This window comes from Thamnophis elegans, chromosome 1 (genome assembly GCF_009769535.1).
Source record: "Thamnophis elegans isolate rThaEle1 chromosome 1, rThaEle1.pri, whole genome shotgun sequence".
Taxonomy (NCBI): Eukaryota; Metazoa; Chordata; class Lepidosauria; order Squamata; family Colubridae; genus Thamnophis; species Thamnophis elegans.
In genome coordinates this window covers 62,402,938-62,416,910 of record NC_045541.1, presented here as the reverse complement: position 1 = coordinate 62,416,910, position 13,973 = coordinate 62,402,938, and the positions used below count along the sequence as shown (strand labels likewise).

Below are 13,973 nucleotides of genomic sequence, written 5' to 3'. Positions count from 1 at the left end.
TTGTATGGAACATGTCTTCTGATGCTTATGGAAAATCTGCCACAGCCCCGGATAAATTCAGTGTTCCTCCAAATTCAACATTTCTCCCCAAAATTTGACTGTTATTTAGGATGCATGAGGGTTTCAAGCTTCTCTTGGCAAGATGCCCTGTAAGGCTATTTCCATAACCGACTTGCTTATTATCGCAGTACAAGATTAATCTTTATAAACATATTGGCATATTTAAATATTAAACATGCCAGATGTGGGTCCTTGAGAATGCTTTCCAGTGTGACATGTAAGTTTATCTGTAGAAGGCACATTCTCTAGTCACTCTGGAACCGTTATTGTGGGTTTGACAAGGAAGCTGCGAGATATTAGAAGTTCTCCTGGAGAACTCCCTCTGGAGATCTGTCCCAGGTCCAAGAGTAACAGTCGTGCTCTAATAATATAGACAGAATGTTGTCATGTTGAGAGTTCCTTGACATGAACAGAGTCTAACTCTGCTTCCCAACCTAAGTAAGGGAGTGCTCTTCCTAAAAACACCCCCTGCACCAAATTCCTAATGTTTAGGAACCATGATTCCCTTAGTAAAGACTATTCCCCTGAAATAGATATCTCCTTTCTTTTCTTCCCATCCTGCAGTATTTGCACAGATCCCTGCCCCCTGTTGTTGGATTTTTACCTGTTTATAATTTACCTGAAAACTCCATGTTGGAGATGAAAGTGATGGTCCTATGGGATCAATGTCTCCTCCTGAATTTGTCTTGTATATTTTTAAATGCATGGGGGTTGAAATGTTCACATTCTGTTCACAGAATTAATCTGTGACTTACAGGGAGAAAAAAAGGGCCAAAAACAGATTAAAAAGAATGTAAATTGTATTATGAATAATTGTAAGCCAAGGCAGGTCATTACATTTTCCTTGTCTGAAGATGCTTTTAGGTATACTTACATGATAGTGTTCCTACAGTCCATACAAGGTGTTTTGAATTGATCTGTGAAATCATCTTCACACCTGCTAATCTCAGGACAATAAAAGCAAGCAGGAAACATTGTAATACATTCAAGACAACCAATAGAAGGAGAGCTAATAAAATTATCAAACGGTTTTATATTTTTATGGTTTTATAGCCAGGCAATGTCCTCAACAGATGCAATCATGGTTATTGCTTTTAGTGTAAAGTATGTAATATATATGCATGAAGCAGAGCAACTTAATGGCTGGGAGGCAGAATAGGCAGCATACATGTTGGATCAGTACTAATGTCATGGGTGTAGACAACTTGCCTTGCAATTATTTATGAAATTTATTGGCCATGCAGACAGTGGAGTCCTTTGTACTCTCTGAGCTTGGCTATTTGCTTGCAAAACATTCCATTATATGACTAGGTAATATCATCAGTGCTAGTGGGTGTGGGGTTTGTTCCCTATTTCTATATAGTAACTTGCCTTGCCAGTGTTGATGAGGATACAGTTTTTTCCCCTTGGCAGTTCCTCGATTAGAGTATTGATTTCTGCTTGATTGGTGTTTATCTCCTTACTGGTTCCTTGATTAGGTTATAGAGCTGTGCTACATATATTCATTTTTAGTAGTGCAGACAGTGTTATCTGCTATTTCTAGCCTTCTTATTTTCCTGTTCATTTCCCCCTCCCTTTTTTTTCTTTCCCAGAAAATCTGTTCAAGAGAGGAAAGACAGAATAACTGCCTCATGGCCTTTGTCTAATAGCAACAGGAGTGTTCCGTTCGGAACATTCCTTTGGACTTGCATGTCTAAATTTTATTGTCTGGAGTTGAGATATGGAGAGCCTGGCAGGAATTTGCAGGATATTGAGTTGACTCCATCTATTCTTCCCTGCTATGGATGCATCTTCATTTTGTGATGCATTGTTCTGAACTTTGAAGAGAAAGAACAGGAAGGTACTGAGGCTGCAAATAATGAACTTGAACTGAACAAGAATGATAAACACTGACTCAATCCTCTTTCTTACTAGCAGAAGCCAATGGATTTAGGACTAATTCTGGGGAATTTAAGGCATGATTTACAGTAGCTGTAGCAGCGTGCACAAGATGTATGGTATGGGGAAGCAATAACTGAACTAAGAAAGAATGGACTTGCTTAAAAAATAACAATTAAAAGTTTGATAAATTAGCTATGAGGAAAATATTACAAAGAGACCTTAATGTACGCACACAACATGAAATTTATAAGACTAAGTGGAACCTGGAACGGTTGCAGAATTTAATGTGTAAAGCTTTATTTTTAGTATTTCCATTTTAACTAAGACTCTGACAGCACAGCACATAAACCACAGAAAACACTGGGCCATTGAAAGCCTCCAAATAACTTTAGGCATGGTTGATATTTTATGATTGCTGGTTTGGAGAAGTGCAAGTACCTTCAATACCAGTGAGCCTAAGTTGCTTTTGTTATTTGTATCAATTCAGCAAAGAGGAACCAGTTTTTAGAAGTAGTTTGGATGAGCTAGGACTGCATGTAACTTTGCATCATCAAACTTCAGGTGGCTAATTGCATTATGCATGGAACATTTAACAACATTCTGGGCGAAGAACCAAGCAGAAGCCACTGAAAGGAAAAAAATTGTATTTATTTACTTACTGATTTGTTTTGTTAAAATAATGGTTTTGTAATTAACTGTCAAGATGGTTTTTAATAAAGTAGATTTTAGGTACTAATTCTAATATTACTCATGCTTTGACTGCTATAACTGCATTGTTAAAAAAAGGCAATCTCATCTCATAAACTTCCTAGAGAAACAATATCTGAGTAATATTACAATGAAATTAAAGGACAGATGAAAGAGTAAGAGAAATGATTTAGTTAGCCAATAATAAAGCTACATCCAAATAAAATAGTCTTAAGTGTTGTTCTAATATCTGAAAAGAAGCTGCCAGACTGCTATAGTTCTATCTTAAAACAAAAACATTGCAAGAAGTCTTAAATTCAATTTCTTCTTTTTGAATAATTTTATTAAAGTATTTTTGAAAGAAGATTAAAAACTAATACAAGCTAATAAAAAGAAAAAACCCAAAGAGAAAGCTAAAAGTGAAAGAAGGAAGGAAAGAAAGAAAGAAAGAAAGAAAGAAAGAAAGAAAGAGAAAGAAAGAAAGGTTAATAAAATATAAAGAAGTGTCTTCTTTATTTTTTTTCCTTTTTATTATTTTTCTAAATTCGGTTCCTGATCTTTCTAACTAAAAACTGAGAGATACTTCAAACTGAAACCCTGAAGTACCATTCATGGTAGTGCTGAGAGCATTAGGCTAGAATGGATCAAAGTTCTGGCAAGGCATCTTTCTAAATTTCTTGTCATGCATTTCAGCTGCCCATGGAAATAGTTTTGCAGAAACTTTTCAAATTGGGTGGCATGCACATAAAGTAAAAAAGTGAATAAACAAATGTCCCCATCCTCATAACCCACATAACTGGGATTAATCTGGTGAGTAAAAAACAACCCAGAGTATGGAAGACTATTTCAATTTACAACAGAAAAGTTGCAGGAGATAAAGAGAAATTCTCATAATAGAAGGAATGCTTCTATGTTTTTTGTAAAGCCCTTCTTGTTACCCTTTCTCTGCTTGTAGGGTGGAGAGAGGGAGAACCTCAGATTAACCATCTTTTCAGAGTTAAGATAACACGACATGACTTGGTCAAGGAATAGTACCCACAATTGTGTTATTATAGAAGGCTGTTCTTGCCTGTAGCAACTTTAAATTATCTGTTTAAGGATGTCATATGTATGAGCTTTGTAAATAATACTCATATTGAGGGAGAACTTGAGGTAATCAGGCAGTCTGAAAAAACAGAGAGCAGTTGGTATAGTCAGTCCAAAAACATTTGGGCAATATTTTCAAACAGGCTTTTCCCATTTGTGTTCATCCCACTTTTCCCAGGTCTCTTGTCATCATTTGCAATATGATTTTGGATTTTAGAGAGTCCTCATGTTCTACCACCTTTTATTATAACCAACAACACAGTATCAGCAGGAGAATCTTTCAGGTTTTTGAGTTCTATAATCTCCCAGGACTTGAAATGGACTCCTAACATTAGAACCATCATTTAAAAAGGCACAACAAAGTATGTTATTCTTTCATCAACTGAAGAAATTCAAGCTGCCCCAGGAGTTATTAATAAAGTTCTACAGAAGGAATTATTGACTCTGTCATTTGTACTTCTATAACTATCTGGTTTGGTACAGCAACTAAACAGGACAGGTACAGACTCCAACAGATAGTTAGGACTATCAGAAAAAAAACAATTGCAACCAGCCAGCCTTCCATACACCTGCATATTTTGAGTGTAAGAAGGAGGGCTGAGAAAATATATACAGACCCCTCACATCCTGTTTCAACTTTCCCCCTCAGGACACTTCTATAGGCCATTGTGTGCCAAAACAACTAGACACAGGGGCAGTTTTTTCCCTTGTACCATCACTCTATTGAACACCTAATCCTCACAATATTGTCCTATGTCTAAGTATATTTACTCATGTTGTCTGACTGTATTATACAATTGTATCACAGCGGCCAGTTGTTTCGCTGGATTTGGCATTGGTTACTAGTCGGGCCCCACCCAGGGGCCTAGGACGTCGTAACGTATTTTCGTAATATGCGTGCAGATCCAAGCAGTGCGGCTTTTTGCATTTGACTGATGGTGATTTTGTCAATTTTTAACTGTTTTAAATGTAATTCCAGTGCTTTTGGAATAGCACCCAGTGTGCCAATTACCACTGGAATTATCACTGCTGGTTTGTGCCATAGTCATTGAATTTCAATTTTTAAGTCCTGGTATCTTGCGATTTTTTCATGTTCCTTCTCAGCGCCCCTGCTATCACCTGGTATTGCGATGTCTATGATTGTGACCTTATTTTTCTCAACCAGTGTGATGTCTGGTGTATTATGCGCCAGTATTTTGTCCGTTTGTATACGGAAATCCCACAAGATCTTGACCATCTTGATTTTCGGTGATTTTTCAGGCTGATGTTCCCACCAGTTTGTTGCTGTTTTAATATTATAATTTTTGCACAAATGCCAATGGATCATTTGTGCTACTGAATTGTGCCACAATTTATAATCAGTCTGCGTGATTTTTTTACAACAGCTGAGTATGTGATCAACAGTTTCATCAGCTTCTTTGCAAAGTCTGCATTTGGCATCATCAGAGGATTTTTTGATTTTGGCCTTAATGGCATTTGTGCAGATAGCTTGTTCTTGCGCAGCCAGGATTAGTGACTCTGTTTCTTTCTTTAATGTACCTGTTGTTAACGATAACCAAGTTTGTTCACTGTCCACTTTATTTTTTATTTTTTCCAGAAATTGGCCATGCAGTGCTTTGTTCTGCCAACTCTCCATTCTTGATTTTATCACATCTTTTCTGTATTCTTGTTTCGTCTGTTTGTTCTTTACTTCGATTAATAGATGTTCTTGACTTTCTTTTAAATAATCAGCCAGTGCATGTTTTTCTTCTTCAACTGTTTGCTTCACTTGTAATAATCCTCTGCCCCCTGATTTTCGGGGCAGATATAGTCTATCAGTATCACCACGTGGATGTAAACTGTAGTGCATTGTCATTAGTTTCCTGGTTTTTCGGTCCAAAATGTCCAAATCAGCTTGTGTCCAGTTAACTATACCAGCTGTGTATCTTATAACTGGTATTGCCCAGGTATTTATGGCCTTGATTGTATTTCCACCATTCAATTTAGATTTCAAAATTTTTCTAACTCTGTTGGTGTACTCTCGCCTGACAATAGTTTTTACTTCTCCATGCTTGATGTTATCCAACTGCAGAATGCCTAAGTATTTGTAGGCTTCATTTTCGTTGCATTTAATTAGTTGGCCATTGGGCATTTCAATTCCCTCACATGGAGTGATTTTGCCCCTTTTTATGGATACAGTGGCGCATTTTTCCATGCCAAACTGCATTGAAATATCGGTGCTGAATACTTGGACTGTGTTTGTCAATGATTGGATTTCTATTTCTGATTTTCCATAGAGTTTCAAATCATCCATATATAGTAAATGCGAAATTTTTTCAGCTTCTTTGGCTGTTTGGTAGCCTAATTTCATTTTTTTTTTAAGATTACTGATAGTGGGATCATTGCGATGATGAAGAGAAGAGGTGAAAGTGAATCACCCTGGAAAATTCCTCGCTTGATATTAACCATTCCATAGATCTCATTCCCTACTGCCAACTCAGTTCTCCATTGTTTCATCGCCTTTTCAGTAAAGGATGTAATATTTTTGCTAATGCCAGTTGTTTCTAAGCATTTTATGATCCAACTATGTGGCAGTGAGTCAAATGCCTTTTTGTAATCAATCCAGACCATATTCAAGTTCGTTTTTATGTTCTTACAATTTTCCAATATCATTTTATCAATTAGAAGCTGATCTTTTGTGCCCCTGCTCCTTCTTTTGTTGCCTTTTTGCTCTACTGGCAAGATGTTGTTTGTTTCCAAATAATCCATCATGTTATCTGCAATAACGCCTGTGAGTAATTTGAAGGTTGTTGGCAAGCATGTTATTGGTCTGTAGTTTTCAGGTGTTGTTCCTTTAGTTGCATCTTTCTGAATCAAGTATGTTTTTCCAGTTGTCAACCATTCATCAATTTGGCCCTTTTGTAAAATTTCATTCAGTTGCCTGGCCAATATTGCATGTAAACTGGTCAGATATTTGAGCCAGAAACCATGTAATTGGTCCTTTCCAGGTGATGTCCAATTCTTTACCTTTTTAACTCGATTTTTGACCATCTCAGTTGTTATTTCTAATACTTGCATTTGTTTGTTGCCAATGCTTTTCTCAAAGTCATGTATCCACTTTGCTTCCTTGTTGTAGTCCTTTGCATTTTCCCACAATTCTTTCCAGAATTCAACTGTGGCCTGTTTTTCTGGTTTTTCACTTTTGGTGTCACCATTCACATTAAGACTTTGATAAAAGCGCCGTTGGTCTGATCGAAATTGCTGATTTTGTTTATATTGGATGATTTGTGCCTCATATCTTTCAATTTTTCTAGCTGTTGCTGTTATCTGCTGTTTTACAATCTCTACAGCTTCATTGATATTTCTTGTATCCAATCTATATCTTCTGATTAGCCGATCTATGATTTTGTTGTTTTTAAGCCGTTGCTCATGCATGTTCTTTAAGTTACTAGCATCTGCCCTTAATTTTTTGATTTTTTGTTCTAAATGGATTTTCCACTTTGGCTTTAATGCTTTTTCTGTTGTGTGACTAGGTACTTTAATTTTAATGCCTAGTTCATTAGTGACTATTACAGCTGCACTGTACATTAACTGGTTTGTTTCCAAGATGGATCCCGGTTCAATTGTTGAAAACACTGCATTAACCATTTTCATGATAGGGGCCAAAATTTTCTTAGGCACAGTTTTTAGTGATGGTAAACGTTGCCTTTCCTCATTAAGCAGAAAATGCTTCATGATCTTATCCTTCAATTCTTTTTGTTTTTGAGTTAGTTCATCAGTTGGTTCAGTGATAACTGGTTCTAGTGGTGGTGATGTTATTTCCTCCCCGAGAGCTTCTTCTGGGAGTTCTACTATAATGTCTTTAGTTGTGTCTTGAATATCAGTTATTTCCGCTTGTGATATTGTTTTTTGGGTTTTGCAATTTGCCTGAATTTCCCCATGTTCAACTTCACTAAACACTTTATTCCATATAATAAATCGCCTTTGATCTGCTAGTCGTTGTTCACTAACATTTGAATCTGGATATTGTTGTTTCCATAATTCATACATTCGCTTTAAATAGCCTCTTTTTTCTGGCTCTGAGTTGTAGTAACAGGCCATTATGGCACGGTTTTCATCTGCACTATATTTTTGTCGTTTTGTTGGCTGGTCCACTTGTAGCCCACTTGTCGACGGATGTCCAGGGACCCCAACATCCGCCGCGGCCCTTGTTAACACGCACGACGACCGATGCTGTATGGAATTCTTATTTGTTTTTTTCACCATATTGTATGGGTTGGCAGGTTTTTTTTTACAGGACCAGATGCCAACCTGACCCCAACCCTCCTCCTTTCTCATCCGGGCTTGGGACCGGCAACGGCGGAGTTGTTGTTGTTGTTGTTGTTATTATTATTATTATTATTATCCTTCTCATCTTCTCTACTACCCCTTCTTACTGATATCATTGTTATAATTATTATTACTCTGTTGCTTTGCATGTACATTGAGAGCTTTTTACAGTGGAAACAATTTCCTTGTGTGTTTAATTGCAGTTGGCAAAATATTCTATTCTATTCTATTCTATTCTATTCTATTCTATTCTATTCCATCTCACTCCACCCCACCCTACCCCATCCCATCCCATTGCGTAAAAATATGGATTTTATGGATGGATTTTCTTATTTGTAAATGGATGCTATTGTAGACAACATGTCTGGTTTTCTAACTCAGGGAACCCCCTTATTGTAGGTCACAGTTGTGTCAGGCTGGGCACGCCTTGTTACAAACTTTGACTGGCATGGGTGAAGATAAGGAATTAAGTTGTTTTGAAGTAAATTTTTCAATAGTTGCAAAACCAGATATTCCCTCCAGCTTTGTACTGTCTGTTCTGACCTAGCAGTAGTTTTCTAAGTTCTCAACCTTAACCCCGAGTTGTTTTTAACTGCATAAGCTTAGGACTGAACCCAAAAGCAAACTGAATGCTGTGTGTCATGTTTTACCCATAAAAGGAGAAGCATGCTCTTGCTCCTGGAAATAGGGCTTATGATACTGTACTGCCACAGCATTTCAGGACAAACAGTGTTGCAGAAACGGCAAAAGCTGGGCTTGCTGTGCTGTTATCCCACTTTACCATGCATTCTATCTGCAAACATAATAGTCTGAGCTCAGCCATCCGGCTGTTTAAAAATACCCATGTGGGTAGAGTTGTAATCAATGATGGGGGGCTTTTGGAAACAAACTCTTCCAGTTTTCTGGGATATCAGCTATATGCCATTAAAAAAAAAACAGAATTATGGGTATTTTAACCAATTCTGCTAAGCCTCTGGCTTGGGGTTTGAAACTTTTTTTGCTGCCAAAGCCAACTGCAGGAAACCACCAGAACCTTCAAACAAATTTAATGGCTTGCACTTCCTCAAAGGAAGGACTGAAGAAACTAAGAGCTTAACCAGCTGAATTGTTTTATAACCTTAAAAAATAAACATGTCAATGAGAGATCCACATTGATCCCACCTCATAAAGATATTAGCCAAGCAAAGTGGAGATTTGAAGATGAGGATTCAGGTGAGGGTCATGTACTGGAGAGAATAATTCATCCCTCTGTTCATGCCAATGAAATTGCCCTTTTTTTAGATAGATGCCACATGAGACTTTAATGCAGAGACTTCTGCATTCTGTGGAATGCAGAAAAAATGCAAAGGCAGAAATAGAATAGAGTAGAATAGAATAGAATAGAATTCTTTATTGGTCAAGTGTGATTGGACGCACAAGGAATTTGTCTTTGATGCATATGCTCTCAGTGTAAATAAAAAGACAAGATACATTCGTTAAGAATCATAAGGTACAACACTTAATGATAGTCTTAGGGTACAAATAAGCCATCAGGAAACAATCAATATCAATATAAATCATAAGAATACAAGCAACAAAGGTACAGTCCTGCAGTCATCAGTGGGAAGAGATGGGTGATAGGAACAATGAGAAGATTAATAGAAATGCAGACTTAGTAAATAGTTTGACAGTGTTGAGGGAATTATTTATTTAGCAGTGTGATGGTGTTCGGTCCTTGTGTCTAGTTGCCTTGGTGGGCAGTGCTCTATAGCGTCGTTTTGAGAGTAGGAGTTGAAACAATTTATGTCCAGGATGCGAGGGGTTATAATATAATATTTACAGTATATGTAAATATTTTCATAGCCCTCTTTTGACTCGTGCAGGGTACAGGTCCTCAATGGAAGGCAGGTTGGGGTTGGCAAGATATGGGGACTTTTGTTATAAAATACAAGAGATAAGGAATTGCTGGCAAAATTGGAGCAGAAAGAGAAGTGGTACTGTAGAGAGAAAAAGAGCATGGTAGAGAATTTGGAAGTGTGGTATCTCCCGGGGGTGAAGGACCCAAAGCAGAAGGACTATGGGAGGGAGTTGTTGAGGGCAACTAAGTGAGGTTGAACTTTGAAAGAAATGGCAGAAAATGGACTAGCGAGAAAATGCAGAGTTAAAATTGTAACAAAACCCTTTAATGCAGTTATACAGTAAGGCCCCTTTTGACCTCATAACATGTTTAAAAGTGGTTTGGATGATTTATATTGCACTCAACATTAACTTCCTCTCTATCCTTTAAAATTTGAACTTTTGTCATTAACTGGGGAGCTTGGCCAGCTTCCAGGGATTCCTGACCTTTTGAATCTCCTTGCACAGCTACAGGAGGGAAGAGGGATGTAGGAAAGTTGTATGGGAACTTGAAAAGTTTGTTTTATAAACATGCAAGGAAGTTTTACATTTGAACTTGGCTTTCATGCTTTCTTTGTTTTTTCTTCTCTGTGCAGCCATCCACCGAAGAGAGCCCTGCAAAGCATGTAGATACCCCGGTAAGTTTCTCTCTTTTAGAGTTTGTTGTGACTGACGCTACATTTCTTCTGTTCCATGTCAAATAGCTCCCCATCTAATTTTCTGCAACCAGATTAGTCTTTCTGGCTATGAGAACTGCCCAAATCCCTGGTTCATACAGCTATTTCAGCCTTTCCTTTGTGTTATCATGTTTCTAACCCATTTAGCAACAAAACTACAACTTATTTTCCAACTGAACTGAGCGGTGGTGCTGGAGACTGTCCCTAAGGCCTGTCAACAATAGTGCAGCTCTTTGCTCTAGCATCAGGAGTGAAACATTTAGTGCTAAGCAATTTGCAAATTATATGACTTAGGAAATGGCAAGTGATATGACTTAGGAAATGGTTTTTCAAACATTGCATTAAAGTCAGCTTAATTGAATCCATCTTAATTTATTTACATTTTCACTGTACTCTGTCTTGCTTTTCCACTCTTAGGAAATGGAAGAGGGAAATAGATTTAAAAAGCAAAAGCAAAACATAGAATAGTTACAATCTGATTAAAACAGCAGCTAAAAATCATGATTAATTTGATGCATTAATTGATTTAATTAGCCCAAATGAAATAATATTTCATTTAGTCTATAAGTTCAAGTTGAAGGGAAAGATTTTGCCTTCTTTCCTAAAGATGAAGAAATTGGGGGATAATAAACATAATTCCCAAGGGAGCTGTTCCTAGTCTGGGAAGAATGCAAGGGAAACCCAACTAACACAATTTAAACCCAGCTCCAGCCTCTCCTAACTGTACTCAAGATTCAGTATATATAACCTTGCTTAAAACCATTGCAAGCTGAGTTTATTAACAGTTATGTTCGGAAGAGCCATCTTGAATTTTGTGTTTCTCATTTCCCCCCAAAATGATTTGGAAAATAGTGTCTTGGATCTTGCATAAACCAGAGCTGTTCTTCATTAAAGCAGGCTATTTTTTCAGGCTTTCAGACACAACCCTTTTTTTTTTTAGATTGGCACAGAAACTTGAAAAATTATGGGCTGCTTTTATAAAGTGCAGAGAGGTGCTGAGCTCAAGTTTATGCAAGATGCAAGGCATTTTTCCCGAATTATTTTGGAACATGAACAGTCCTAATTTATTTAGTGAATGTACCATAAATCTTCATTGAAATAGACTAGAATTGTAACATCAAGTTCTAAATAGAAAATGCAACATTGTTTTTCCAATGACAGTGCAATAAATTCATCCTCGCATATTCCAAACATAATATTCACTGATTTGGGAAGAAATATAAGGAATTCAGTATGGAGAGCCACACAAAACACTTACAAAGAAACCAGAAGTTAAATACACTGACCCTAGATCTTACATGAAGCCTACATTCACTCCGTTACTACAAGAAAAGAAAGCTGTTAATAACAATAACAGAGTAGGAAGCGGCCTTGGAGGTTTTCTAGTCCAACTCCATTCTCAAGCAGGAGACCGTTCACCATTCTGGACAAATGGTTGTCCAATTTCTTCCTAAAAACATTCAGTGATGGAGGACCCACAACTTCTGGAGGCAAACCATTCTATTGATTAATTTTCCCAGGGTCAGGAAATTTCTGCTTAATTCTAGATTGGATCTTTCCTTGATAAGTTTCTGTCTGTTACTTCTTGTCCTGCCTTCAAGTGCTTTGGAGAATCGGTTAACACCCTCTTCTTTGTGACAGCCCCTAAATATTGGAAGATTGCTATCATGTCATCCCTAGTCCTTCTCTTCATTAGACTAGACATACCCAATACTTACTTTCTCCAATCCCCTAATCATCATCGTTGATCTTCTCTGTACTTTTTTCTAGAGTCTTAGCATCTTTTTGTATCACGGAAACCAAAACTGGATGCAATATTTCTAATAGGGTCTTACCAGTGGGATATAAAAGAGTATTATCACTTCTCATGATCTTGATGCAACTTTCTGTTGATGCAGCCTAGGAATGCATTGGCTTTTTTTGGTAGCTGCAGCACACTGCTGGGTCATATTTAAGTGGTTGTCCACTAGCACTAGATGCCTCTCACAGCTGATATTGCAATAGTACTGAATTGTTGTTGATTATTATTTTTTGCTTGATAATATTATTCACTTCAGGATTGTGAAAGTGATATTTTTTCATTATTGATTACATACAGTGAAGTCATTCTCAACTTTTTAGCAACCACATTTTTTTCATTCTACATTTGAGAAATATCGACCTTGATAAAGTCATTGTCAAAATACAATGAAAAATTGTTCCCTAGGCACTTAGCAGCTAGCTAAAAGCTCCTCTGGGTGGTCTAGTTGGATGTAGCTGTAATAACTGGTAGGGAATGGAAATTCACCAAGGTATCTTTTATAACTAGATAAGCGCAAGAAACATTTTTTTCCTAGTTACAGAATTAGCCAGTACAATCTGTGATTTCCTGCTCTAAAGAAGGAAGTATGAAAAGAGAAAAGGCTCGGTCTTTTGAAATGTAACATCTGGACCCATTCTGAGAGGATGGAAATTTCTTGAGAGTCAAGGAGTGTCTGGAAACAAAACTGTTTTTCTTTTAGAAGAAATGAAAAACATCTTGCCTTAAGCCCAATGCCCTTCTTTAAGGACTAGAGTAGGAAAAGGCATTCTCTGGGAGAAGAGCCATCCATTTTCCTGAGAAAAATTATTCATTTATGTAGACAATTTATACAACTGCTTATTGTAAATATATAATCCTGGACAGTGAGTATTCCATACGAAACAGTATTTAAAAAAACCCTCCACCCCATAAAGAATTTAAAGTACTCTGATATAAGAAAAGACAACCGGGGCACTATATACGAATGTGATAAAAATAAAGACATGTATACAGGTAGCCCTAGCTATTCAACTATTTGTTCAGCAACCGTTTAAAGTTATGACAATGCTGAAAAGGAGACTTATAACCTTGAAGATCTGGTTGCCCCAGCACTCCTGCAGTCATTTGATTGTGCACTGTGGGTTTGGCAACCGCCAAGATCCCCACAGGATCCCCATTTGCAATCTCCCCTGTCAGATTCTTACAAGCAAAGTCAATTGGGACACTAGCTGAGAAGGTTGCAAGTCCCTCTAGTCCAGGGGTTCCCAACTGGGGGTGCGCAACAATATTCTAGGGGATGCAAAAACGTGGGTTTAGAAGTTTCAAAATTCTATGTGTGTATGCATAATGATATGCATATAATTATTTACTTTTGTAAGGGGTACGGAAATATATCAGAAGCATTCTAGGGGTGTGGGGTGTAGAAAAGTTTGGGAACCTCTGCTCTAGTCCGTCTTCCCCTGCCCAGTCCTGCCATGCCTTACCTGCCTACTGGGTTTCTTGCAAGCTGCCTGGGATTTGCTTAATGATCCACGATCCTTACTTAATAGCAGTGATGTTGGAATGCAGGGATTGCTGTTGCTAAGTGATGTCATCATGTGACATCTCAACTTTATGAC

General features: G+C 37.5%; 1 protein-coding gene across 5 annotated transcripts in view; it reads left to right on the top strand.

Annotated features, from left to right (window-relative positions):
• The window catches only part of TNS1 (tensin 1), a 217,875-nt gene that overhangs the window by 63,098 nt on the left and 140,804 nt on the right, over positions 1 to 13,973 (top strand). For all 5 annotated transcript variants that reach the window (XM_032217188.1, XM_032217191.1, XM_032217189.1 and 2 more), the window contains exon 3: positions 10,494 to 10,535. The gene's annotated coding sequence lies outside the window, so the exon portion shown is untranslated. The remainder of the gene's footprint in view (positions 1 to 10,493; positions 10,536 to 13,973) is intronic.